Raw genomic sequence first — 23,287 nt, forward strand, 5'->3', positions numbered from 1 at the left:
TTTCTACCTTCGAACGCAGAAGAAGGTTCTTTGGATGCCAGGTGACTAAATGAAATCAAGCATGAGCTGAGAAGCAATGACTGAGCTGCATTGAAGAATGTCATAGGAAGGTGCTGGTCAGATCTATGAATTCCAAGCTTTTGGAGCTACCATTCCACTTCTTTTTTTTCACAGGAATATGCCTACTGGGAAAACATCAGCAAGTCTGACCTGAGCTTGACACTGGGGCAGATCTCCAAAGCGTGGGTCACAAGGCACCCCCGTTTTCTACGGCAAGGAACGCCTACAGCTGCTTTCCCAACACTTTGCTCAGCCAAACACAAAGCCGCAGAAACACAACTCTACATTGGTCACAGAAGCACGTCAGGGGAGAGCGCGCACGCAGTCCCCCACTACCAGAAATTATGCAGTCGAGATTCCCGCATTTGGGGAATTCGCAAAGGTCAGCTCAGCCCGAGTACAATGGCTGAGCCTCGCTCTGGGCGAACCACCTTTCTGATCATGGTATCACCCCTGCCAGGTAAGTATGAAAGTTGTTGTTTTTGGGGAATGCTCATCCTGACCGCAGCTAATGCAGGAAGAGGGTGATGGTGTAATTCTTGAGGGGAGGGGCTTGATGAGATCGTAGCCCCGCCTCTCATCCTGAACTAAAGGCTCTCGCGGAGTCCTTGCGTCTAGCGACCTCTTTGACTCTGACAGGGCATTTACTTAGCAGGCCTTGCGAGCATTTCTCATGCTTTTGCAAAGCAATCTCAAGACATTACGGGGCAGATGCTGACATGGGCCGTACTTTCCGTTAGACGGAACAAAACAAGGAGCGCCTCACGGATTTGCGTGTCATCCTTTCGCAGGGGCCATGCTAATCTTCTCTGTATCGATCCAATTTTAGTATATGTGCTGCCGTAGCAAGCACGCTCCACGTGGCCCACGTCTCTCCCATATACCATTCCGCGCCTCAACAGGGTTTCTGCAAGAGGGCAGGCCTCAGAGGCTTATCAGGTGTCCTCTTGACACCTCACAGGCTGGGAGTGTCAAGCCCTCCCCACTTTGGACTCCAGTGACGCTTTTTTGTTTCACACGGGGCAGTACTTAGTATACATAGCACATTTTCTACCTTCGAACGCAGAAGAAGGTTCTTTGGATGCCAGGTGACTAAATGAAATCAAGCATGAGCTGAGAAGCAATGACTGAGCTGCATTGAAGAATGTCATAGGAAGGTGCTGGTCAGATCTATGAATTCCAAGCTTTTGGAGCTACCATTCCACTTCTTTTTTTGCACAGGAATATGCCTACTGGGAAAACATCAGCAAGTCTGACCTGAGCTTGACACTGGGGCAGATCTCCAAAGCGTGGGTCACAAGGCACCCCCGTTTTCTACGGCAAGGAACGCCTACAGCTGCTTTCCCAACACTTTGCTCAGCCAAACACAAAGCCGCAGAAACACAACTCTACATTGGTCACAGAAGCACGTCAGGGGAGAGCGCGCACGCAGTCCCCCACTACCAGAAATTATGCAGTCGAGATTCCCGCATTTGGGGAATTCGCAAAGGTCAGCACAGCCCGAGTGCAATGGCTGAGCCTCGCTCTGGGCGAACCACCTTTCTGATCATGGTATCACCCCTGCCAGGTAAGTATGAAAGTTGTTGTTTTTGGGGAATGCTCATCCTGACCGCAGCTAATGCAGGAAGAGGGTGATGGTGTAATTCTTGAGGGGAGGGGCTTGATGAGATTGTAGCCCCGCCTCTCATCCTGAACTAAAGGCTCTCGCGGAGTCCTTGCGTCTAGCGACCTCTTTGACTCTGACAGGGCATTTACTTAGCAGGCCTTGCGAGCATTTCTCATGCTTTTGCAAAGCAATCTCAAGACATTACGGGGCAGATGCTGACATGGGCCGTACTTTCCGTTAGACGGAACAAAACAAGGAGCGCCTCACGGATTTGCGTGTCATCCTTTCGCAGGGGCCATGCTAATCTTCTCTGTATCGATCCAATTTTAGTATATGTGCTGCCGTAGCAAGCACGCTCCACGTGGCCCACGTCTCTCCCATATACCATTCCGCGCCTCAACAGGGTTTCTGCAAGAGGGCAGGCCTCAGAGGCTTATCAGGTGTCCTCTTGACACCTCACAGGCTGGGAGTGTCAAGCCCTCCCCACTTTGGACTCCAGTGACGCTTTTTTGTTTCACACGGGGCAGTACTTAGTATACATAGCACATTTTCTACCTTCGAACGCAGAAGAAGGTTCTTTGGATGCCAGGTGACTAAATGAAATCAAGCATGAGCTGAGAAGCAATGACTGAGCTGCATTGAAGAATGTCATAGGAAGGTGCTGGTCAGATCTATGAATTCCAAGCTTTTGGAGCTACCATTCCACTTCTTTTTTTTCACAGGAATATGCCTACTGGGAAAACATCAGCAAGTCTGACCTGAGCTTGACACTGGGGCAGATCTCCAAAGCGTGGGTCACAAGGCACCCCCGTTTTCTACGGCAAGGAACGCCTACAGCTGCTTTCCCAACACTTTGCTCAGCCAAACACAAAGCCGCAGAAACACAACTCTACATTGGTCACAGAAGCACGTCAGGGGAGAGCGCGCACGCAGTCCCCCACTACCAGAAATTATGCAGTCGAGATTCCCGCATTTGGGGAATTCGCAAAGGTCAGCACAGCCCGAGTGCAATGGCTGAGCCTCGCTCTGGGCGAACCACCTTTCTGATCATGGTATCACCCCTGCCAGGTAAGTATGAAAGTTGTTGTTTTTGGGGAATGCTCATCCTGACCGCAGCTAATGCAGGAAGAGGGTGATGGTGTAATTCTTGAGGGGAGGGGCTTGATGAGATCGTAGCCCCGCCTCTCATCCTGAACTAAAGGCTCTCGCGGAGTCCTTGCGTCTAGCGACCTCTTTGACTCTGACAGGGCATTTACTTAGCAGGCCTTGCGAGCATTTCTCATGCTTTTGCAAAGCAATCTCAAGACATTACGGGGCAGATGCTGACATGGGCCGTACTTTCCGTAAGACGGAACAAAACAAGGAGCGCCTCACGGATTTGCGTGTCATCCTTTCGCAGGGGCCATGCTAATCTTCTCTGTATCGATCCAATTTTAGTATATGTGCTGCCGTAGCAAGCACGCTCCACGTGGCCCACATCTCTCCCATATACCATTCCGCGCCTCAACAGGGTTTCTGCAAGAGGGCAGGCCTCAGAGGCTTATCAGGTGTCCTCTTGACACCTCACAGGCTGGGAGTGTCAAGCCCTCCCCACTTTGGACTCCAGTGACGCTTTTTTGTTTCACACGGGGCAGTACTTAGTATACATAGCACATTTTCTACCTTCGAACGCAGAAGAAGGTTCTTTGGATGCCAGGTGACTAAATGAAATCAAGCATGAGCTGAGAAGCAATGACTGAGCTGCATTGAAGAATGTCATAGGAAGGTGCTGGTCAGATCTATGAATTCCAAGCTTTTGGAGCTACCATTCCACTTCTTTTTTTTCACAGGAATATGCCTACTGGGAAAACATCAGCAAGTCTGACCTGAGCTTGACACTGGGGCAGATCTCCAAAGCGTGGGTCACAAGGCACCCCCGTTTTCTACGGCAAGGAACGCCTACAGCTGCTTTCCCAACACTTTGCTCAGCCAAACACAAAGCCGCAGAAACACAACTCTACATTGGTCACAGAAGCACGTCAGGGGAGAGCGCGCACGCAGTCCCCCACTACCAGAAATTATGCAGTCGAGATTCCCGCATTTGGGGAATTCGCAAAGGTCAGCACAGCCCGAGTGCAATGGCTGAGCCTCGCTCTGGGCGAACCACCTTTCTGATCATGGTATCACCCCTGCCAGGTAAGTATGAAAGTTGTTGTTTTTGGGGAATGCTCATCCTGACCGCAGCTAATGCAGGAAGAGGGTGATGGTGTAATTCTTGAGGGGAGGGGCTTGATGAGATCGTAGCCCCGCCTCTCATCCTGAACTAAAGGCTCTCGCGGAGTCCTTGCGTCTAGCGACCTCTTTGACTCTGACAGGGCATTTACTTAGCAGGCCTTGCGAGCATTTCTCATGCTTTTGCAAAGCAATCTCAAGACATTACGGGGCAGATGCTGACATGGGCCGTACTTTCCGTTAGACGGAACAAAACAAGGAGCGCCTCACGGATTTGCGTGTCATCCTTTCGCAGGGGCCATGCTAATCTTCTCTGTATCGATCCAATTTTAGTATATGTGCTGCCGTAGCAAGCACGCTCCACGTGGCCCACGTCTCTCCCATATACCATTCCGCGCCTCAACAGGGTTTCTGCAAGAGGGCAGGCCTCAGAGGCTTATCAGGTGTCCTCTTGACACCTCACAGGCTGGGAGTGTCAAGCCCTCCCCACTTTGGACTCCAGTGACGCTTTTTTGTTTCACACGGGGCAGTACTTAGTATACATAGCACATTTTCTACCTTCGAACGCAGAAGAAGGTTCTTTGGATGCCAGGTGACTAAATGAAATCAAGCATGAGCTGAGAAGCAATGACTGAGCTGCATTGAAGAATGTCATAGGAAGGTGCTGGTCAGATCTATGAATTCCAAGCTTTTGGAGCTACCATTCCACTTCTTTTTTTTCACAGGAATATGCCTACTGGGAAAACATCAGCAAGTCTGACCTGAGCTTGACACTGGGGCAGATCTCCAAAGCGTGGGTCACAAGGCACCCCCGTTTTCTACGGCAAGGAACGCCTACAGCTGCTTTCCCAACACTTTGCTCAGCCAAACACAAAGCCGCAGAAACACAACTCTACATTGGTCACAGAAGCACGTCAGGGGAGAGCGCGCACGCAGTCCCCCACTACCAGAAATTATGCAGTCGAGATTCCCGCATTTGGGGAATTCGCAAAGGTCAGCACAGCCCGAGTGCAATGGCTGAGCCTCGCTCTGGGCGAACCACCTTTCTGATCATGGTATCACCCCTGCCAGGTAAGTATGAAAGTTGTTGTTTTTGGGGAATGCTCATCCTGACCGCAGCTAATGCAGGAAGAGGGTGATGGTGTAATTCTTGAGGGGAGGGGCTTGATGAGATCGTAGCCCCGCCTCTCATCCTGAACTAAAGGCTCTCGCGGAGTCCTTGCGTCTAGCGACCTCTTTGACTCTGACAGGGCATTTACTTAGCAGGCCTTGCGAGCATTTCTCATGCTTTTGCAAAGCAATCTCAAGACATTACGGGGCAGATGCTGACATGGGCCGTACTTTCCGTTAGACGGAACAAAACAAGGAGCGCCTCACGGATTTGCGTGTCATCCTTTCGCAGGGGCCATGCTAATCTTCTCTGTATCGATCCAATTTTAGTATATGTGCTGCCGTAGCAAGCACACTCCACGTGGCCCACGTCTCTCCCATATACCATTCCGCGCCTCAACAGGGTTTCTGCAAGAGGGCAGGCCTCAGAGGCTTATCAGGTGTCCTCTTGACACCTCACAGGCTGGGAGTGTCAAGCCCTCCCCACTTTGGACTCCAGTGACGCTTTTTTGTTTCACACGGGGCAGTACTTAGTATACATAGCACATTTTCTACCTTCGAACGCAGAAGAAGGTTCTTTGGATGCCAGGTGACTAAATGAAATCAAGCATGAGCTGAGAAGCAATGACTGAGCTGCATTGAAGAATGTCATAGGAAGGTGCTGGTCAGATCTATGAATTCCAAGCTTTTGGAGCTACCATTCCACTTCTTTTTTTTCACAGGAATATGCCTACTGGGAAAACATCAGCAAGTCTGACCTGAGCTTGACACTGGGGCAGATCTCCAAAGCGTGGGTCACAAGGCACCCCCGTTTTCTACGGCAAGGAACGCCTACAGCTGCTTTCCCAACACTTTGCTCAGCCAAACACAAAGCCGCAAAAACACAACTCTACATTGGTCACAGAAGCACGTCAGGGGAGAGCGCGCACGCAGTCCCCCACTACCAGAAATTATGCAGTCGAGATTCCCGCATTTGGGGAATTCGCAAAGGTCAGCACAGCCCGAGTGCAATGGCTGAGCCTCGCTCTGGGCGAACCACCTTTCTGATCATGGTATCACCCCTGCCAGGTAAGTATGAAAGTTGTTGTTTTTGGGGAATGCTCATCCTGACCGCAGCTAATGCAGGAAGAGGGTGATGGTGTAATTCTTGAGGGGAGGGGCTTGATGAGATCGTAGCCCCGCCTCTCATCCTGAACTAAAGGCTCTCGCGGAGTCCTTGCGTCTAGCGACCTCTTTGACTCTGACAGGGCATTTACTTAGCAGGCCTTGCGAGCATTTCTCATGCTTTTGCAAAGCAATCTCAAGACATTACGGGGCAGATGCTGACATGGGCCGTACTTTCCGTTAGACGGAACAAAACAAGGAGCGCCTCACGGATTTGCGTGTCATCCTTTCGCAGGGGCCATGCTAATCTTCTCTGTATCGATCCAATTTTAGTATATGTGCTGCCGTAGCAAGCACGCTCCACGTGGCCCACGTCTCTCCCATATACCATTCCGCGCCTCAACAGGGTTTCTGCAAGAGGGCAGGCCTCAGAGGCTTATCAGGTGTCCTCTTGACACCTCACAGGCTGGGAGTGTCAAGCCCTCCCCACTTTGGACTCCAGTGACGCTTTTTTGTTTCACACGGGGCAGTACTTAGTATACATAGCACATTTTCTACCTTCGAACGCAGAAGAAGGTTCTTTGGATGCCAGGTGACTAAATGAAATCAAGCATGAGCTGAGAAGCAATGACTGAGCTGCATTGAAGAATGTCATAGGAAGGTGCTGGTCAGATCTATGAATTCCAAGCTTTTGGAGCTACCATTCCACTTCTTTTTTTTCACAGGAATATGCCTACTGGGAAAACATCAGCAAGTCTGACCTGAGCTTGACACTGGGGCAGATCTCCAAAGCGTGGGTCACAAGGCACCCCCGTTTTCTACGGCAAGGAACGCCTACAGCTGCTTTCCCAACACTTTGCTCAGCCAAACACAAAGCCGCAGAAACACAACTCTACATTGGTCACAGAAGCACGTCAGGGGAGAGCGCGCACGCAGTCCCCCACTACCAGAAATTATGCAGTCGAGATTCCCGCATTTGGGGAATTCGCAAAGGTCAGCACAGCCCGAGTGCAATGGCTGAGCCTCGCTCTGGGCGAACCACCTTTCTGATCATGGTATCACCCCTGCCAGGTAAGTATGAAAGTTGTTGTTTTTGGGGAATGCTCATCCTGACCGCAGCTAATGCAGGAAGAGGGTGATGGTGTAATTCTTGAGGGGAGGGGCTTGATGAGATCGTAGCCCCGCCTCTCATCCTGAACTAAAGGCTCTCGCGGAGTCCTTGCGTCTAGCGACCTCTTTGACTCTGACAGGGCATTTACTTAGCAGGCCTTGCGAGCATTTCTCATGCTTTTGCAAAGCAATCTCAAGACATTACGGGGCAGATGCTGACATGGGCCGTACTTTCCGTTAGACGGAACAAAACAAGGAGCGCCTCACGGATTTGCGTGTCATCCTTTCGCAGGGGCCATGCTAATCTTCTCTGTATCGATCCAATTTTAGTATATGTGCTGCCGTAGCAAGCACGCTCCACGTGGCCCACGTCTCTCCCATATACCATTCCGCGCCTCAACAGGGTTTCTGCAAGAGGGCAGGCCTCAGAGGCTTATCAGGTGTCCTCTTGACACCTCACAGGCTGGGAGTGTCAAGCCCTCCCCACTTTGGACTCCAGTGACGCTTTTTTGTTTCACACGGGGCAGTACTTAGTATACATAGCACATTTTCTACCTTCGAACGCAGAAGAAGGTTCTTTGGATGTCAGGTGACTAAATGAAATCAAGCATGAGCTGAGAAGCAATGACTGAGCTGCATTGAAGAATGTCATAGGAAGGTGCTGGTCAGATCTATGAATTCCAAGCTTTTGGAGCTACCATTCCACTTCTTTTTTTTCACAGGAATATGCCTACTGGGAAAACATCAGCAAGTCTGACCTGAGCTTGACACTGGGGCAGATCTCCAAAGCGTGGGTCACAAGGCACCCCCGTTTTCTACGGCAAGGAACGCCTACAGCTGCTTTCCCAACACTTTGCTCAGCCAAACACAAAGCCGCAGAAACACAACTCTACATTGGTCACAGAAGCACGTCAGGGGAGAGCGCGCACGCAGTCCCCCACTACCAGAAATTATGCAGTCGAGATTCCCGCATTTGGGGAATTCGCAAAGGTCAGCACAGCCCGAGTGCAATGGCTGAGCCTCGCTCTGGGCGAACCACCTTTCTGATCATGGTATCACCCCTGCCAGGTAAGTATGAAAGTTGTTGTTTTTGGGGAATGCTCATCCTGACCGCAGCTAATGCAGGAAGAGGGTGATGGTGTAATTCTTGAGGGGAGGGGCTTGATGAGATCGTAGCCCCGCCTCTCATCCTGAACTAAAGGCTCTCGCGGAGTCCTTGCGTCTAGCGACCTCTTTGACTCTGACAGGGCATTTACTTAGCAGGCCTTGCGAGCATTTCTCATGCTTTTGCAAAGCAATCTCAAGACATTACGGGGCAGATGCTGACATGGGCCGTACTTTCCGTTAGACGGAACAAAACAAGGAGCGCCTCACGGATTTGCGTGTCATCCTTTCGCAGGGGCCATGCTAATCTTCTCTGTATCGATCCAATTTTAGTATATGTGCTGCCGTAGCAAGCACGCTCCACGTGGCCCACGTCTCTCCCATATACCATTCCGCGCCTCAACAGGGTTTCTGCAAGAGGGCAGGCCTCAGAGGCTTATCAGGTGTCCTCTTGACACCTCACAGGCTGGGAGTGTCAAGCCCTCCCCACTTTGGACTCCAGTGACGCTTTTTTGTTTCACACGGGGCAGTACTTAGTATACATAGCACATTTTCTACCTTCGAACGCAGAAGAAGGTTCTTTGGATGCCAGGTGACTAAATGAAATCAAGCATGAGCTGAGAAGCAATGACTGAGCTGCATTGAAGAATGTCATAGGAAGGTGCTGGTCAGATCTATGAATTCCAAGCTTTTGGAGCTACCATTCCACTTCTTTTTTTTCACAGGAATATGCCTACTGGGAAAACATCAGCAAGTCTGACCTGAGCTTGACACTGGGGCAGATCTCCAAAGCGTGGGTCACAAGGCACCCCCGTTTTCTACGGCAAGGAACGCCTACAGCTGCTTTCCCAACACTTTGCTCAGCCAAACACAAAGCCGCAGAAACACAACTCTACATTGGTCACAGAAGCACGTCAGGGGAGAGCGCGCACGCAGTCCCCCACTACCAGAAATTATGCAGTCGAGATTCCCGCATTTGGGGAATTCGCAAAGGTCAGCACAGCCCGAGTGCAATGGCTGAGCCTCGCTCTGGGCGAACCACCTTTCTGATCATGGTATCACCCCTGCCAGGTAAGTATGAAAGTTGTTGTTTTTGGGGAATGCTCATCCTGACCGCAGCTAATGCAGGAAGAGGGTGATGGTGTAATTCTTGAGGGGAGGGGCTTGATGAGATCGTAGCCCCGCCTCTCATCCTGAACTAAAGGCTCTCGCGGAGTCCTTGCGTCTAGCGACCTCTTTGACTCTGACAGGGCATTTACTTAGCAGGCCTTGCGAGCATTTCTCATGCTTTTGCAAAGCAATCTCAAGACATTACGGGGCAGATGCTGACATGGGCCGTACTTTCCGTTAGACGGAACAAAACAAGGAGCGCCTCACGGATTTGCGTGTCATCCTTTCGCAGGGGCCATGCTAATCTTCTCTGTATCGATCCAATTTTAGTATATGTGCTGCCGTAGCAAGCACGCTCCACGTAGCCCACGTCTCTCCCGTATACCATTCCGCGCCTCAACAGGGTTTCTGCAAGAGGGCAGGCCTCAGAGGCTTATCAGGTGTCCTCTTGACACCTCACAGGCTGGGAGTGTCAAGCCCTCCCCACTTTGGACTCCAGTGACGCTTTTTTGTTTCACACGGGGCAGTACTTAGTATACATAGCACATTTTCTACCTTCGAACGCAGAAGAAGGTTCTTTGGATGCCAGGTGACTAAATGAAATCAAGCATGAGCTGAGAAGCAATGACTGAGCTGCATTGAAGAATGTCATAGGAAGGTGCTGGTCAGATCTATGAATTCCAAGCTTTTGGAGCTACCATTCCACTTCTTTTTTTTCACAGGAATATGCCTACTGGGAAAACATCAGCAAGTCTGACCTGAGCTTGACACTGGGGCAGATCTCCAAAGCGTGGGTCACAAGGCACCCCCGTTTTCTACGGCAAGGAACGCCTACAGCTGCTTTCCCAACACTTTGCTCAGCCAAACACAAAGCCGCAGAAACACAACTCTACATTGGTCACAGAAGCACGTCAGGGGAGAGCGCGCACGCAGTCCCCCACTACCAGAAATTATGCAGTCGAGATTCCCGCATTTGGGGAATTCGCAAAGGTCAGCACAGCCCGAGTGCAATGGCTGAGCCTCGCTCTGGGCGAACCACCTTTCTGATCATGGTATCACCCCTGCCAGGTAAGTATGAAAGTTATTGTTTTTGGGGAATGCTCATCCTGACCGCAGCTAATGCAGGAAGAGGGTGATGGTGTAATTCTTGAGGGGAGGGGCTTGATGAGATCGTAGCCCCGCCTCTCATCCTGAACTAAAGGCTCTCGCGGAGTCCTTGCGTCTAGCGACCTCTTTGACTCTGACAGGGCATTTACTTAGCAGGCCTTGCGAGCATTTCTCATGCTTTTGCAAAGCAATCTCAAGACATTACGGGGCAGATGCTGACATGGGCCGTACTTTCCGTTAGACGGAACAAAACAAGCAGCGCCTCACGGATTTGCGTGTCATCCTTTCGCAGGGGCCATGCTAATCTTCTCTGTATCGATCCAATTTTAGTATATGTGCTGCCGTAGCAAGCACGCTCCACGTGGCCCACGTCTCTCCCATATACCATTCCGCGCCTCAACAGGGTTTCTGCAAGAGGGCAGGCCTCAGAGGCTTATCAGGTGTCCTTTTGACACCTCACAGGCTGGGAGTGTCAAGCCCTCCCCACTTTGGACTCCAGTGACGCTTTTTTGTTTCACACGGGGCAGTACTTAGTATACATAGCACATTTTCTACCTTCGAACGCAGAAGAAGGTTCTTTGGATGCCAGGTGACTAAATGAAATCAAGCATGAGCTGAGAAGCAATGACTGAGCTGCATTGAAGAATGTCATAGGAAGGTGCTGGTCAGATCTATGAATTCCAAGCTTTTGGAGCTACCATTCCACTTCTTTTTTTTCACAGGAATATGCCTACTGGGAAAACATCAGCAAGTCTGACCTGAGCTTGACACTGGGGCAGATCTCCAAAGCGTGGGTCACAAGGCACCCCCGTTTTCTACGGCAAGGAACGCCTACAGCTGCTTTCCCAACACTTTGCTCAGCCAAACACAAAGCCGCAGAAACACAACTCTACATTGGTCACAGAAGCACGTCAGGGGAGAGCGCGCACGCAGTCCCCCACTACCAGAAATTATGCAGTCGAGATTCCCCCATTTGGGGAATTCGCAAAGGTCAGCACAGCCCGAGTGCAATGGCTGAGCCTCGCTCTGGGCGAACCACCTTTCTGATCATGGTATCACCCCTGCCAGGTAAGTATGAAAGTTGTTGTTTTTGGGGAATGCTCATCCTGACCGCAGCTAATGCAGGAAGAGGGTGATGGTGTAATTCTTGAGGGGAGGGGCTTGATGAGATCGTAGCCCCGCCTCTCATCCTGAACTAAAGGCTCTCGCGGAGTCCTTGCGTCTAGCGACCTCTTTGACTCTGACAGGGCATTTACTTAGCAGGCCTTGCGAGCATTTCTCATGCTTTTGCAAAGCAATCTCAAGACATTACGGGGCAGATGCTGACATGGGCCGTACTTTCCGTTAGACGGAACAAAACAAGGAGCGCCTCACGGATTTGCGTGTCATCCTTTCGCAGGGGCCATGCTAATCTTCTCTGTATCGATCCAATTTTAGTATATGTGCTGCCGTAGCAAGCACGCTCCACGTGGCCCACGTCTCTCCCATATACCATTCCGCGCCTCAACAGGGTTTCTGCAAGAGGGCAGGCCTCAGAGGCTTATCAGGTGTCCTCTTGACACCTCACAGGCTGGGAGTGTCAAGCCCTCCCCACTTTGGACTCCAGTGACGCTTTTTTGTTTCACACGGGGCAGTACTTAGTATACATAGCACATTTTCTACCTTCGAACGCAGAAGAAGGTTCTTTGGATGCCAGGTGACTAAATGAAATCAAGCATGAGCTGAGAAGCAATGACTGAGCTGCATTGAAGAATGTCATAGGAAGGTGCTGGTCAGATCTATGAATTCCAAGCTTTTGGAGCTACCATTCCACTTCTTTTTTTTCACAGGAATATGCCTACTGGGAAAACATCAGCAAGTCTGACCTGAGCTTGACACTGGGGCAGATCTCCAAAGCGTGGGTCACAAGGCACCCCCGTTTTCTACGGCAAGGAACGCCTACAGCTGCTTTCCCAACACTTTGCTCAGCCAAACACAAAGCCGCAGAAACACAACTCTACATTGGTCACAGAAGCACGTCAGGGGAGAGCGCGCACGCAGTCCCCCACTACCAGAAATTATGCAGTCGAGATTCCCGCATTCGGGGAATTCGCAAAGGTCAGCTCAGCCCGAGTACAATGGCTGAGCCTCGCTCTGGGCGAACCACCTTTCTGATCATGGTATCACCCCTGCCAGGTAAGTATGAAAGTTGTTGTTTTTGGGGAATGCTCATCCTGACCGCAGCTAATGCAGGAAGAGGGTGATGGTGTAATTCTTGAGGGGAGGGGCTTGATGAGATCGTAGCCCCGCCTCTCATCCTGAACTAAAGGCTCTCGCGGAGTCCTTGCGTCTAGCGACCTCTTTGACTCTGACAGGGCATTTACTTAGCAGGCCTTGCGAGCATTTCTCATGCTTTTGCAAAGCAATCTCAAGACATTACGGGGCAGATGCTGACATGGGCCGTACTTTCCGTTAGACGGAACAAAACAAGGAGCGCCTCACGGATTTGCGTGTCATCCTTTCGCAGGGGCCATGCTAATCTTCTCTGTATCGATCCAATTTTAGTATATGTGCTGCCGTAGCAAGCACGCTCCACGTGGCCCACGTCTCTCCCATATACCATTCCGCGCCTCAACAGGGTTTCTGCAAGAGGGCAGGCCTCAGAGGCTTATCAGGTGTCCTCTTGACACCTCACAGGCTGGGAGTGTCAAGCCCTCCCCACTTTGGACTCCAGTGACGCTTTTTTGTTTCACACGGGGCAGTACTTAGTATACATAGCACATTTTCTACCTTCGAACGCAGAAGAAGGTTCTTTGGATGCCAGGTGACTAAATGAAATCAAGCATGAGCTGAGAAGCAATGACTGAGCTGCATTGAAGAATGTCATAGGAAGGTGCTGGTCAGATCTATGAATTCCAAGCTTTTGGAGCTACCATTCCACTTCTTTTTTTTCACAGGAATATGCCTACTGGGAAAACATCAGCAAGTCTGACCTGAGCTTGACACTGGGGCAGATCTCCAAAGCGTGGGTCACAAGGCACCCCCGTTTTCTACGGCAAGGAACGCCTACAGCTGCTTTCCCAACACTTTGCTCAGCCAAACACAAAGCCGCAGAAACACAACTCTACATTGGTCACAGAAGCACGTCAGGGGAGAGCGCGCACGCAGTCCCCCACTACCAGAAATTATGCAGTCGAGATTCCCGCATTTGGGGAATTCGCAAAGGTCAGCACAGCCCGAGTGCAATGGCTGAGCCTCGCTCTGGGCGAACCACCTTTCTGATCATGGTATCACCCCTGCCAGGTAAGTATGAAAGTTGTTGTTTTTGGGGAATGCTCATCCTGACCGCAGCTAATGCAGGAAGAGGGTGATGGTGTAATTCTTGAGGGGAGGGGCTTGATGAGATCGTAGCCCCGCCTCTCATCCTGAACTAAAGGCTCTCGCGGAGTCCTTGCGTCTAGCGACCTCTTTGACTCTGACAGGGCATTTACTTAGCAGGCCTTGCGAGCATTTCTCATGCTTTTGCAAAGCAATCTCAAGACATTACGGGGCAGATGCTGACATGGGCCGTACTTTCCGTTAGACGGAACAAAACAAGGAGCGCCTCACGGATTTGCGTGTCATCCTTTCGCAGGGGCCATGCTAATCTTCTCTGTATCGATCCAATTTTAGTATATGTGCTGCCGTAGCAAGCACGCTCCACGTGGCCCACGTCTCTCCCATATACCATTCCGCGCCTCAACAGGGTTTCTGCAAGAGGGCAGGCCTCAGAGGCTTATCAGGTGTCCTCTTGACACCTCACAGGCTGGGAGTGTCAAGCCCTCCCCACTTTGGACTCCAGTGACGCTTTTTTGTTTCACACGGGGCAGTACTTAGTATACATAGCACATTTTCTACCTTCGAACGCAGAAGAAGGTTCTTTGGATGCCAGGTGACTAAATGAAATCAAGCATGAGCTGAGAAGCAATGACTGAGCTGCATTGAAGAATGTCATAGGAAGGTGCTGGTCAGATCTATGAATTCCAAGCTTTTGGAGCTACCATTCCACTTCTTTTTTTTCACAGGAATATGCCTACTGGGAAAACATCAGCAAGTCTGACCTGAGCTTGACACTGGGGCAGATCTCCAAAGCGTGGGTCACAAGGCACCCCCGTTTTCCACGGCAAGGAACGCCTACAGCTGCTTTCCCAACACTTTGCTCAGCCAAACACAAAGCCGCAGAAACACAACTCTACATTGGTCACAGAAGCACATCAGGGGAGAGCGCGCACGCAGTCCCCCACTACCAGAAATTATGCAGTCGAGATTCCCGCATTTGGGGAATTCGCAAAGGTCAGCACAGCCCGAGTGCAATGGCTGAGCCTCGCTCTGGGCGAACCACCTTTCTGATCATGGTATCACCCCTGCCAGGTAAGTATGAAAGTTGTTGTTTTTGGGGAATGCTCATCCTGACCGCAGCTAATGCAGGAAGAGGGTGATGGTGTAATTCTTTAGGGGAGGGGCTTGATGAGATCGTAGCCCCGCCTCTCATCCTGAACTAAAGGCTCTCGCGGAGTCCTTGCGTCTAGCGACCTCTTTGACTCTGACAGGGCATTTACTTAGCAGGCCTTGCGAGCATTTCTCATGCTTTTGCAAAGCAATCTCAAGACATTACGGGGCAGATGCTGACATGGGCCGTACTTTCCGTTAGACGGAACAAAACAAGGAGCGCCTCACGGATTTGCGTGTCATCCTTTCGCAGGGGCCATGCTAATCTTCTCTGTATCGATCCAATTTTAGTATATGTGCTGCCGTAGCAAGCACGCTCCACGTGGCCCACGTCTCTCCCATATACCATTCCGCGCCTCAACAGGGTTTCTGCAAGAGGGCAGGCCTCAGAGGCTTATCAGGTGTCCTCTTGACACCTCACAGGCTGGGAGTGTCAAGCCCTCCCCACTTTGGACTCCAGTGACGCTTTTTTGTTTCACACGGGGCAGTACTTAGTATACATAGCACATTTTCTACCTTCGAACGCAGAAGAAGGTTCTTTGGATGCCAGGTGACTAAATGAAATCAAGCATGAGCTGAGAAGCTATGACTGAGCTGCATTGAAGAATGTCATAGGAAGGTGCTGGTCAGATCTATGAATTCCAAGCTTTTGGAGCTACCATTCCACTTCTTTTTTTTCACAGGAATATGCCTACTGGGAAAACATCAGCAAGTCTGACCTGAGCTTGACACTGGGGCAGATCTCCAAAGCGTGGGTCACAAGGCACCCCCGTTTTCTACGGCAAGGAACGCCTACAGCTGCTTTCCCAACACTTTGCTCAGCCAAACACAAAGCCGCAGAAACACAACTCTACATTGGTCACAGAAGCACGTCAGGGGAGAGCGCGCACGCAGTCCCCCACTACCAGAAATTATGCAGTCGAGATTCCCGCATTTGGGGAATTCGCAAAGGTCAGCACAGCCCGAGTGCAATGGCTGAGCCTCGCTCTGGGCGAACCACCTTTCTGATCATGGTATCACCCCTGCCAGGTAAGTATGAAAGTTGTTGTTTTTGGGGAATGCTCATCCTGACCGCAGCTAATGCAGGAAGAGGGTGATGGTGTAATTCTTGAGGGGAGGGGCTTGATGAGATCGTAGCCCCGCCTCTCATCCTGAACTAAAGGCTCTCGCGGAGTCCTTGCGTCTAGCGACCTCTTTGACTCTGACAGGGCATTTACTTAGCAGGCCTTGCGAGCATTTCTCATGCTTTTGCAAAGCAATCTCAAGACATTACGGGGCAGATGCTGACATGGGCCGTACTTTCCGTTAGACGGAACAAAACAAGGAGCGCCTCACGGATTTGCGTGTCATCCTTTCGCAGGGGCCATGCTAATCTTCTCTGTATCGATCCAATTTTAGTATATGTGCTGCCGTAGCAAGCACGCTCCACGTGGCCCACGTCTCTCCCATATACCATTCCGCGCCTCAACAGGGTTTCTGCAAGAGGGCAGGCCTCAGAGGCTTATCAGGTGTCCTCTTGACACCTCACAGGCTGGGAGTGTCAAGCCCTCCCCACTTTGGACTCCAGTGACGCTTTTTTGTTTCACACGGGGCAGTACTTAGTATACATAGCACATTTTCTACCTTCGAACGCAGAAGAAGGTTCTTTGGATGCCAGGTGACTAAATGAAATCAAGCATGAGCTGAGAAGCAATGACTGAGCTGCATTGAAGAATGTCATAGGAAGGTGCTGGTCAGATCTATGAATTCCAAGCTTTTGGAGCTACCATTCCACTTCTTTTTTTTCACAGGAATATGCCTACTGGGAAAACATCAGCAAGTCTGACCTGAGCTTGACACTGGGGCAGATCTCCAAAGCGTGGGTCACAAGGCACCCCCGTTTTCTACGGCAAGGAACGCCTACAGCTGCTTTCCCAACACTTTGCTCAGCCAAACACAAAGCCGCAGAAACACAACTCTACATTGGTCACAGAAGCACGTCAGGGGAGAGCGCGCACGCAGTCCCCCACTACCAGAAATTATGCAGTCGAGATTCCCGCATTTGGGGAATTCGCAAAGGTCAGCACAGCCCGAGTGCAATGGCTGAGCCTCGCTCTGGGCGAACCACCTTTCTGATCATGGTATCACTCCTGCCAGGTAAGTATGAAAGTTGTTGTTTTTGGGGAATGCTCATCCTGACCGCAGCTAATGCAGGAAGAGGGTGATGGTGTAATTCTTGAGGGGAGGGGCTTGATGAGATCGTAGCCCCGCCTCTCATCCTGAACTAAAGGCTCTCGCGGAGTCCTTGCGTCTAGCGACCTCTTTGACTCTGACAGGGCATTTACTTAGCAGGCCTTGCGAGCATTTCTCATGCTTTTGCAAAGCAATCTCAAGACATTACGGGGCAGATGCTGACATGGGCCGTACTTTCCGTTAGACGGAACAAAACAAGGAGCGCCTCACGGATTTGCGTGTCATCCTTTCGCAGGGGCCATGCTAATCTTCTCTGTATCGATCCAATTTTAGTATATGTGCTGCTGTAGCAAGCACGCTCCACGTGGCCCACGTCTCTCCCGTATACTATTCCGTGCCTCAACAGGATTTCTGCAAGAGGGCAGGCCTCAGAGGCTTATCAGGTGTCCTCTTGACACCTCACAGGCTGGGAGTGTCAAGCCCTCCCCACTTTGGACTCCAGTGACGCTTTTTTGTTTCACACGGGGCAGTACTTAGTATACATAGCACATTTTCTACCTTCGAACGCAGAAGAAGGTTCTTTGGATGCCAGGTGACTAAATGAAATCAAGCATGAGCTGAGAAGCAATGACTGAGCTGCATTGAAGAATGTCATAGGAAGGTGCTGGTCAGATCTATGAATTCCAAGCTTTTGGAGCTACCATTCCACTTCTTTTTTTTCACAGGAATATGCCTACTGGGAAAACATCAGCAAGTCTGACCTGAGCTTGACACTGGGGCAGATCTCCAAAGCGTGGGTCACAAGGCACCCCCGTTTTCTACGGCAAGGAACGCCTACAGCTGCTTTCCCAACACTTTGCTCAGCCAAACACAAAGCCGCAGAAACACAACTCTACATTGGTCACAGAAGCACGTCAGGGGAGAGCGCGCACGCAGTCCCCCACTACCAGAAATTATGCAGTCGAGATTCCCGCATTTGGGGAATTCGCAAAGGTCAGCACAGCCCGAGTGCAATGGCTGAGCCTCGCTCTGGGCGAACCACCTTTCTGATCATGGTATCACCCCTGCCAGGTAAGTATGAAAGTTGTTGTTTTTGGGGAATGCTCATCCTGACCGCAGCTAATGCAGGAAGAGGGTGATGGTGTAATTCTTGAGGGGAGGGGCTTGATGAGATCGTAGCCCCGCCTCTCATCCTGAACTAAAGGCTCTCGCGGAGTCCTTGCGTCTAGCGACCTCTTTGACTCTGACAGGGCATTTACTTAGCAGGCCTTGCGAGCATTTCTCATGCTTTTGCAAAGCAATCTCAAGACATTACGGGGCAGATGCTGACATGGGCCGTACTTTCCGTTAGACGGAACAAAACAAGGAACGCCTCACGGATTTGCGTGTCATCCTTTCGCAGGGGCCATGCTAATCTTCTCTGTATCGATCCAATTTTAGTATATGTGCTGCCGTAGCAAGCACGCTCCACGTGGCCCACGTCTCTCCCATATACCATTCCGCGCCTCAACAGGGTTTCTGCAAGAGGGCAGGCCTCAGAGGCTTATCAGGTGTCCTCTTGACACCTCACAGGCTGGGAGTGTCAAGCCCTCCCCACTTTGGACTCCAGTGACGCTTTTTTGTTTCACACGGGGCAGTACTTAGTATACATAGCACATTTTCTACCTTCGAACGCAGAAGAAGGTTCTTTGGATGCCAGGTGACTAAATGAAATCAAGCATGAGCTGAGAAGCAATGACTGAGCTGCATTGAAGAATGTCATAGGAAGGTGCTGGTCAGATCTATGAATTCCAAGCTTTTGGAGCTACCATTCCACTTCTTTTTTTTCACAGGAATATGCCTACTGGGAAAACATCAGCAAGTCTGACCTGAGCTTGACACTGGGGCAGATCTCCAAAGCGTGGGTCACAAGGCACCCCCGTTTTCTACGGCAAGGAACGCCTACAGCTGCTTTCCCAACACTTTGCTCAGCCAAACACAAAGCCGCAGAAACACAACTCTACATTGGTCACAGAAGCACGTCAGGGGAGAGCGCGCACGCAGTCCCCCACTACCAGAAATTATGCAGTCGAGATTCCCGCATTTGGGGAATTCGCAAAGGTCAGCACAGCCCGAGTGCAATGGCTGAGCCTCGCTCTGGGCGAACCACCTTTCTGATCATGGTATCACCCCTGCCAGGTAAGTATGAAAGTTGTTGTTTTTGGGGAATGCTCATCCTGACCGCAGCTAATGCAGGAAGAGGGTGATGGTGTAATTCTTGAGGGGAGGGGCTTGATGAGATCGTAGCCCCGCCTCTCATCCTGAACTAAAGGCTCTCGCGGAGTCCTTGCGTCTAGCGACCTCTTTGACTCTGACAGGGCATTTACTTAGCAGGCCTTGCGAGCATTTCTCATGCTTTTGCAAAGCAATCTCAAGACATTACGGGGCAGATGCTGACATGGGCCGTACTTTCCGTTAGACGGAACAAAACAAGGAGCGCCTCACGGATTTGCGTGTCATCCTTTCGCAGGGGCCATGCTAATCTTCTCTGTATCGATCCAATTTTAGTATATGTGCTGCCGTAGCAAGCACGCTCCACGTGGCCCACGTCTCTCCCATATACCATTCCGCGCCTCAACAGGGTTTCTGCAAGAGGGCAGGCCTCAGAGGCTTATCAGGTGTCCTCTTGACACCTCACAGGCTGGGAGTGTCAAGCCCTCCCCACTTTGGACTCCAGTGACGCTTTTTTGTTTCACACGGGGCAGTACTTAGTATACATAGCACATTTTCTACCTTCGAACGCAGAAGAAGGTTCTTTGGATGCCAGGTGACTAAATGAAATCAAGCATGAGCTGAGAAGCAATGACTGAGCTGCATTGAAGAATGTCATAGGAAGGTGCTGGTCAGATCTATGAATTCCAAGCTTTTGGAGCTACCATTCCACTTCTTTTTTTTCACAGGAATATGCCTACTGGGAAAACATCAGCAAGTCTGACCTGAGCTTGACACTGGGGCAGATCTCCAAAGCGTGGGTCACAAGGCACCCCCGTTTTCTACGGCAAGGAACGCCTACAGCTGCTTTCCCAACACTTTGCTCAGCCAAACACAAAGCCGCAGAAACACAACTCTACATTGGTCACAGAAGCACGTCAGGGGAGAGCGCGCACGCAGTCCCCCACTACCAGAAATTATGCAGTCGAGATTCCCGCATTTGGGGAATTCGCAAAGGTCAGCACAGCCCGAGTGCAATGGCTGAGCCTCGCTCTGGGCGAACCACCTTTCTGATCATGGTATCACCCCTGCCAGGTAAGTATGAAAGTTGTTGTTTTTGGGGAATGCTCATCCTGACCGCAGCTAATGCAGGAAGAGGGTGATGGTGTAATTCTTGAGGGGAGGGGCTTGATGAGATCGTAGCCCCGCCTCTCATCCTGAACTAAAGGCTCTCGCGGAGTCCTTGCGTCTAGCGACCTCTTTGACTCTGACAGGGCATTTACTTAGCAGGCCTTGCGAGCATTTCTCATGCTTTTGCAAAGCAATCTCAAGACATTACGGGGCAGATGCTGACATGGGCCGTACTTTCCGTTAGACGGAACAAAACAAGCAGCGCCTCACGGATTTGCGTGTCATTCTTTCGCAGGGGCCATGCTAATCTTCTCTGTATCGATCCAATTTTAGTATATGTGCTGCCGTAGCAAGCACGCTCCACGTGGCCCACGTCTCTCCCATATACCATTCCGCGCCTCAACAGGGTTTCTGCAAGAGGGCAGGCCTCAGAGGCTTATCAGGTGTCCTCTTGACACCTCACAGGCTGGGAGTGTCAAGCCCTCCCCACTTTGGACTCCAGTGACGCTTTTTTGTTTCACACGGGGCAGTACTTAGTATACATAGCACATTTTCTACCTTCGAACGCAGAAGAAGGTTCTTTGGATGCCAGGTGACTAAATGAAATCAAGCATGAGCTGAGAAGCAATGACTGAGCTGCATTGAAGAATGTCATAGGAAGGTGCTGGTCAGATCTATGAATTCCAAGCTTTTGGAGCTACCATTCCACTTCTTTTTTTTCACAGGAATATGCCTACTGGGAAAACATCAGCAAGTCTGACCTGAGCTTGACACTGGGGCAGATCTCCAAAGCGTGGGTCACAAGGCACCCCCGTTTTCTACGGCAAGGAACGCCTACAGCTGCTTTCCCAACACTTTGCTCAGCCAAACACAAAGCCGCAGAAACACAACTCTACATTGGTCACAGAAGCACGTCAGGGGAGAGCGCGCACGCAGTCCCCCACTACCAGAAATTATGCAGTCGAGATTCCCCCATTTGGGGAATTCGCAAAGGTCAGCACAGCCCGAGTGCAATGGCTGAGCCTCGCTCTGGGCGAACCACCTTTCTGATCATGGTATCACCCCTGCCAGGTAAGTATGAAAGTTGTTGTTTTTGGGGAATGCTCATCCTGACCGCAGCTAATGCAGGAAGAGGGTGATGGTGTAATTCTTGAGGGGAGGGGCTTGATGAGATCGTAGCCCCGCCTCTCATCCTGAACTAAAGGCTCTCGCGGAGTCCTTGCGTCTAGCGACCTCTTTGACTCTGACAGGGCATTTACTTAGCAGGCCTTGCGAGCATTTCTCATGCTTTTGCAAAGCAATCTCAAGACATTACGGGGCAGATGCTGACATGGGCCGTACTTTCCGTTAGACCGAACAAAACAAGGAGCGCCTCACGGATTTGCGTGTCATCCTTTCGCAGGGGCCATGCTAATCTTCTCTGTATCGATCCAATTTTAGTATATGTGCTGCCGTAGCAAGCACGCTCCACGTGGCCCACGTCTCTCCCATATACCATTCCGCGCCTCAACAGGGTTTCTGCAAGAGGGCAGGCCTCAGAGGCTTATCAGGTGTCCTCTTGACACCTCACAGGCTGGGAGTGTCAAGCCCTCCCCACTTTGGACTCCAGTGACGCTTTTTTGTTTCACACGGGGCAGTACTTAGTATACATAGCACATTTTCTACCTTCGAACGCAGAAGAAGGTTCTTTGGATGCCAGGTGACTAAATGAAATCAAGCATGAGCTGAGAAGCAATGACTGAGCTGCATTGAAGAATGTCATAGGAAGGTGCTGGTCAGATCTATGAATTCCAAGCTTTTGGAGCTACCATTCCACTTCTTTTTTTTCACAGGAATATGCCTACTGGGAAAACATCAGCAAGTCTGACCTGAGCTTGACACTGGGGCAGATCTCCAAAGCGTGGGTCACAAGGCACCCCCGTTTTCTACGGCAAGGAACGCCTACAGCTGCTTTCCCAACACTTTGCTCAGCCAAACACAAAGCCGCAGAAACACAACTCTACATTGGTCACAGAAGCACGTCAGGGGAGAGCGCGCACGCAGTCCCCCACTACCAGAAATTATGCAGTCGAGATTCCTGCATTTGGGGAATTCGCAAAGGTCAGCACAGCCCGAGTACAATGGCTGAGCCTCGCTCTGGGCGAACCACCTTTCTGATCATGGTATCACCCCTGCCAGGTAAGTATGAAAGTTGTTGTTTTTGGGGAATGCTCATCCTGACCGCAGCTAATGCAGGAAGAGGGTGATGGTGTAATTCTTGAGGGGAGGGGCTTGATGAGATCGTAGCCCCGCCTCTCATCCTGAACTAAAGGCTCTCGCGGAGTCCTTGCGTCTAGCGACCTCTTTGACTCTGACAGGGCATTTACTTAGCAGGCCTTGCGAGCATTTCTCATGCTTTTGCAAAGCAATCTCAAGACATTACGGGGCAGATGCTGACATGGGCCGTACTTTCCGTTAGACGGAACAAAACAAGGAGCGCCTCACGGATTTGCGTGTCATCCTTTCGCAGGGGCCATGCTAATCTTCTCTGTATCGATCCAATTTTAGTATATGTGCTGCCGTAGCAAGCACGCTCCACGTGGCCCACGTCTCTCCCATATACCATTCCGCGCCTCAACAGGGTTTCTGCAAGAGGGCAGGCCTCAGAGGCTTATCAGGTGTCCTCTTGACACCTCACAGGCTGGGAGTGTCAAGCCCTCCCCACTTTGGACTCCAGTGACGCTTTTTTGTTTCACACGGGGCAGTACTTAGTATACATAGCACATTTTCTACCTTCGAACGCAGAAGAAGGTTCTTTGGATGCCA

General features: G+C 50.9%; 42 non-coding genes across 42 annotated transcripts; all 42 read right to left on the reverse strand.

Moving 5' to 3' along the window:
• Positions 1 to 364: 364 nt before the first annotated feature.
• Positions 365 to 528, reverse strand: LOC125783496 (U1 spliceosomal RNA). Its single transcript, XR_007426219.1, has one exon. It is a non-coding gene; the product is annotated as a U1 spliceosomal RNA (small nuclear RNA).
• Positions 529 to 806: 278 nt separating this feature from the next.
• On the reverse strand, positions 807 to 913 carry LOC125783732 (U6 spliceosomal RNA). Its single transcript, XR_007426452.1, has one exon. It is a non-coding gene; the product is annotated as a U6 spliceosomal RNA (small nuclear RNA).
• Positions 914 to 1,471: 558 nt separating this feature from the next.
• Positions 1,472 to 1,635, reverse strand: LOC125783340 (U1 spliceosomal RNA). The gene has a single exon (XR_007426061.1). It is a non-coding gene; the product is annotated as a U1 spliceosomal RNA (small nuclear RNA).
• Positions 1,636 to 1,913: 278 nt separating this feature from the next.
• LOC125783733 (U6 spliceosomal RNA) lies at positions 1,914 to 2,020 on the reverse strand. Its single transcript, XR_007426453.1, has one exon. It is a non-coding gene; the product is annotated as a U6 spliceosomal RNA (small nuclear RNA).
• Positions 2,021 to 2,578: 558 nt separating this feature from the next.
• On the reverse strand, positions 2,579 to 2,742 carry LOC125783342 (U1 spliceosomal RNA). Its single transcript, XR_007426063.1, has one exon. It is a non-coding gene; the product is annotated as a U1 spliceosomal RNA (small nuclear RNA).
• Positions 2,743 to 3,020: 278 nt separating this feature from the next.
• LOC125783735 (U6 spliceosomal RNA) lies at positions 3,021 to 3,127 on the reverse strand. The gene has a single exon (XR_007426455.1). It is a non-coding gene; the product is annotated as a U6 spliceosomal RNA (small nuclear RNA).
• A 558-nt stretch (positions 3,128 to 3,685) lies between these two features.
• Positions 3,686 to 3,849, reverse strand: LOC125783343 (U1 spliceosomal RNA). The gene has a single exon (XR_007426064.1). It is a non-coding gene; the product is annotated as a U1 spliceosomal RNA (small nuclear RNA).
• A 278-nt stretch (positions 3,850 to 4,127) lies between these two features.
• Positions 4,128 to 4,234, reverse strand: LOC125783736 (U6 spliceosomal RNA). The gene has a single exon (XR_007426456.1). It is a non-coding gene; the product is annotated as a U6 spliceosomal RNA (small nuclear RNA).
• Positions 4,235 to 4,792: 558 nt separating this feature from the next.
• Positions 4,793 to 4,956, reverse strand: LOC125783344 (U1 spliceosomal RNA). Its single transcript, XR_007426065.1, has one exon. It is a non-coding gene; the product is annotated as a U1 spliceosomal RNA (small nuclear RNA).
• A 278-nt stretch (positions 4,957 to 5,234) lies between these two features.
• LOC125783737 (U6 spliceosomal RNA) lies at positions 5,235 to 5,341 on the reverse strand. Its single transcript, XR_007426457.1, has one exon. It is a non-coding gene; the product is annotated as a U6 spliceosomal RNA (small nuclear RNA).
• A 558-nt stretch (positions 5,342 to 5,899) lies between these two features.
• On the reverse strand, positions 5,900 to 6,063 carry LOC125783345 (U1 spliceosomal RNA). The gene has a single exon (XR_007426066.1). It is a non-coding gene; the product is annotated as a U1 spliceosomal RNA (small nuclear RNA).
• A 278-nt stretch (positions 6,064 to 6,341) lies between these two features.
• On the reverse strand, positions 6,342 to 6,448 carry LOC125783738 (U6 spliceosomal RNA). The gene has a single exon (XR_007426458.1). It is a non-coding gene; the product is annotated as a U6 spliceosomal RNA (small nuclear RNA).
• Positions 6,449 to 7,006: 558 nt separating this feature from the next.
• Positions 7,007 to 7,170, reverse strand: LOC125783346 (U1 spliceosomal RNA). Its single transcript, XR_007426067.1, has one exon. It is a non-coding gene; the product is annotated as a U1 spliceosomal RNA (small nuclear RNA).
• Positions 7,171 to 7,448: 278 nt separating this feature from the next.
• On the reverse strand, positions 7,449 to 7,555 carry LOC125783739 (U6 spliceosomal RNA). Its single transcript, XR_007426459.1, has one exon. It is a non-coding gene; the product is annotated as a U6 spliceosomal RNA (small nuclear RNA).
• A 558-nt stretch (positions 7,556 to 8,113) lies between these two features.
• On the reverse strand, positions 8,114 to 8,277 carry LOC125783347 (U1 spliceosomal RNA). The gene has a single exon (XR_007426068.1). It is a non-coding gene; the product is annotated as a U1 spliceosomal RNA (small nuclear RNA).
• Positions 8,278 to 8,555: 278 nt separating this feature from the next.
• LOC125783740 (U6 spliceosomal RNA) lies at positions 8,556 to 8,662 on the reverse strand. The gene has a single exon (XR_007426460.1). It is a non-coding gene; the product is annotated as a U6 spliceosomal RNA (small nuclear RNA).
• A 558-nt stretch (positions 8,663 to 9,220) lies between these two features.
• LOC125783348 (U1 spliceosomal RNA) lies at positions 9,221 to 9,384 on the reverse strand. Its single transcript, XR_007426069.1, has one exon. It is a non-coding gene; the product is annotated as a U1 spliceosomal RNA (small nuclear RNA).
• A 278-nt stretch (positions 9,385 to 9,662) lies between these two features.
• Positions 9,663 to 9,769, reverse strand: LOC125783741 (U6 spliceosomal RNA). Its single transcript, XR_007426461.1, has one exon. It is a non-coding gene; the product is annotated as a U6 spliceosomal RNA (small nuclear RNA).
• A 558-nt stretch (positions 9,770 to 10,327) lies between these two features.
• On the reverse strand, positions 10,328 to 10,491 carry LOC125783349 (U1 spliceosomal RNA). Its single transcript, XR_007426070.1, has one exon. It is a non-coding gene; the product is annotated as a U1 spliceosomal RNA (small nuclear RNA).
• A 278-nt stretch (positions 10,492 to 10,769) lies between these two features.
• Positions 10,770 to 10,876, reverse strand: LOC125783928 (U6 spliceosomal RNA). Its single transcript, XR_007426648.1, has one exon. It is a non-coding gene; the product is annotated as a U6 spliceosomal RNA (small nuclear RNA).
• A 558-nt stretch (positions 10,877 to 11,434) lies between these two features.
• Positions 11,435 to 11,598, reverse strand: LOC125783466 (U1 spliceosomal RNA). Its single transcript, XR_007426189.1, has one exon. It is a non-coding gene; the product is annotated as a U1 spliceosomal RNA (small nuclear RNA).
• A 278-nt stretch (positions 11,599 to 11,876) lies between these two features.
• LOC125783742 (U6 spliceosomal RNA) lies at positions 11,877 to 11,983 on the reverse strand. Its single transcript, XR_007426462.1, has one exon. It is a non-coding gene; the product is annotated as a U6 spliceosomal RNA (small nuclear RNA).
• A 558-nt stretch (positions 11,984 to 12,541) lies between these two features.
• On the reverse strand, positions 12,542 to 12,705 carry LOC125783516 (U1 spliceosomal RNA). Its single transcript, XR_007426239.1, has one exon. It is a non-coding gene; the product is annotated as a U1 spliceosomal RNA (small nuclear RNA).
• A 278-nt stretch (positions 12,706 to 12,983) lies between these two features.
• On the reverse strand, positions 12,984 to 13,090 carry LOC125783743 (U6 spliceosomal RNA). The gene has a single exon (XR_007426463.1). It is a non-coding gene; the product is annotated as a U6 spliceosomal RNA (small nuclear RNA).
• Positions 13,091 to 13,648: 558 nt separating this feature from the next.
• Positions 13,649 to 13,812, reverse strand: LOC125783350 (U1 spliceosomal RNA). Its single transcript, XR_007426071.1, has one exon. It is a non-coding gene; the product is annotated as a U1 spliceosomal RNA (small nuclear RNA).
• Positions 13,813 to 14,090: 278 nt separating this feature from the next.
• On the reverse strand, positions 14,091 to 14,197 carry LOC125783744 (U6 spliceosomal RNA). Its single transcript, XR_007426464.1, has one exon. It is a non-coding gene; the product is annotated as a U6 spliceosomal RNA (small nuclear RNA).
• Positions 14,198 to 14,755: 558 nt separating this feature from the next.
• On the reverse strand, positions 14,756 to 14,919 carry LOC125783351 (U1 spliceosomal RNA). The gene has a single exon (XR_007426072.1). It is a non-coding gene; the product is annotated as a U1 spliceosomal RNA (small nuclear RNA).
• A 278-nt stretch (positions 14,920 to 15,197) lies between these two features.
• LOC125783746 (U6 spliceosomal RNA) lies at positions 15,198 to 15,304 on the reverse strand. Its single transcript, XR_007426466.1, has one exon. It is a non-coding gene; the product is annotated as a U6 spliceosomal RNA (small nuclear RNA).
• A 558-nt stretch (positions 15,305 to 15,862) lies between these two features.
• LOC125783353 (U1 spliceosomal RNA) lies at positions 15,863 to 16,026 on the reverse strand. The gene has a single exon (XR_007426074.1). It is a non-coding gene; the product is annotated as a U1 spliceosomal RNA (small nuclear RNA).
• A 278-nt stretch (positions 16,027 to 16,304) lies between these two features.
• On the reverse strand, positions 16,305 to 16,411 carry LOC125783747 (U6 spliceosomal RNA). Its single transcript, XR_007426467.1, has one exon. It is a non-coding gene; the product is annotated as a U6 spliceosomal RNA (small nuclear RNA).
• A 558-nt stretch (positions 16,412 to 16,969) lies between these two features.
• On the reverse strand, positions 16,970 to 17,133 carry LOC125783560 (U1 spliceosomal RNA). Its single transcript, XR_007426283.1, has one exon. It is a non-coding gene; the product is annotated as a U1 spliceosomal RNA (small nuclear RNA).
• A 278-nt stretch (positions 17,134 to 17,411) lies between these two features.
• On the reverse strand, positions 17,412 to 17,518 carry LOC125783925 (U6 spliceosomal RNA). The gene has a single exon (XR_007426645.1). It is a non-coding gene; the product is annotated as a U6 spliceosomal RNA (small nuclear RNA).
• Positions 17,519 to 18,076: 558 nt separating this feature from the next.
• Positions 18,077 to 18,240, reverse strand: LOC125783354 (U1 spliceosomal RNA). Its single transcript, XR_007426075.1, has one exon. It is a non-coding gene; the product is annotated as a U1 spliceosomal RNA (small nuclear RNA).
• Positions 18,241 to 18,518: 278 nt separating this feature from the next.
• Positions 18,519 to 18,625, reverse strand: LOC125783653 (U6 spliceosomal RNA). Its single transcript, XR_007426373.1, has one exon. It is a non-coding gene; the product is annotated as a U6 spliceosomal RNA (small nuclear RNA).
• Positions 18,626 to 19,183: 558 nt separating this feature from the next.
• LOC125783355 (U1 spliceosomal RNA) lies at positions 19,184 to 19,347 on the reverse strand. Its single transcript, XR_007426076.1, has one exon. It is a non-coding gene; the product is annotated as a U1 spliceosomal RNA (small nuclear RNA).
• A 278-nt stretch (positions 19,348 to 19,625) lies between these two features.
• LOC125783748 (U6 spliceosomal RNA) lies at positions 19,626 to 19,732 on the reverse strand. Its single transcript, XR_007426468.1, has one exon. It is a non-coding gene; the product is annotated as a U6 spliceosomal RNA (small nuclear RNA).
• Positions 19,733 to 20,290: 558 nt separating this feature from the next.
• On the reverse strand, positions 20,291 to 20,454 carry LOC125783356 (U1 spliceosomal RNA). Its single transcript, XR_007426077.1, has one exon. It is a non-coding gene; the product is annotated as a U1 spliceosomal RNA (small nuclear RNA).
• A 278-nt stretch (positions 20,455 to 20,732) lies between these two features.
• Positions 20,733 to 20,839, reverse strand: LOC125783939 (U6 spliceosomal RNA). The gene has a single exon (XR_007426659.1). It is a non-coding gene; the product is annotated as a U6 spliceosomal RNA (small nuclear RNA).
• Positions 20,840 to 21,397: 558 nt separating this feature from the next.
• LOC125783468 (U1 spliceosomal RNA) lies at positions 21,398 to 21,561 on the reverse strand. Its single transcript, XR_007426191.1, has one exon. It is a non-coding gene; the product is annotated as a U1 spliceosomal RNA (small nuclear RNA).
• Positions 21,562 to 21,839: 278 nt separating this feature from the next.
• Positions 21,840 to 21,946, reverse strand: LOC125783749 (U6 spliceosomal RNA). The gene has a single exon (XR_007426469.1). It is a non-coding gene; the product is annotated as a U6 spliceosomal RNA (small nuclear RNA).
• Positions 21,947 to 22,504: 558 nt separating this feature from the next.
• LOC125783570 (U1 spliceosomal RNA) lies at positions 22,505 to 22,668 on the reverse strand. The gene has a single exon (XR_007426293.1). It is a non-coding gene; the product is annotated as a U1 spliceosomal RNA (small nuclear RNA).
• Positions 22,669 to 22,946: 278 nt separating this feature from the next.
• Positions 22,947 to 23,053, reverse strand: LOC125783750 (U6 spliceosomal RNA). Its single transcript, XR_007426470.1, has one exon. It is a non-coding gene; the product is annotated as a U6 spliceosomal RNA (small nuclear RNA).
• Between the last annotated feature and the right edge of the window lie 234 nt (positions 23,054 to 23,287).

Source organism: Astyanax mexicanus, chromosome 18 (genome assembly GCF_023375975.1).
Source record: "Astyanax mexicanus isolate ESR-SI-001 chromosome 18, AstMex3_surface, whole genome shotgun sequence".
NCBI lineage: Eukaryota > Metazoa > Chordata > Actinopteri > Characiformes > Acestrorhamphidae > Astyanax > Astyanax mexicanus.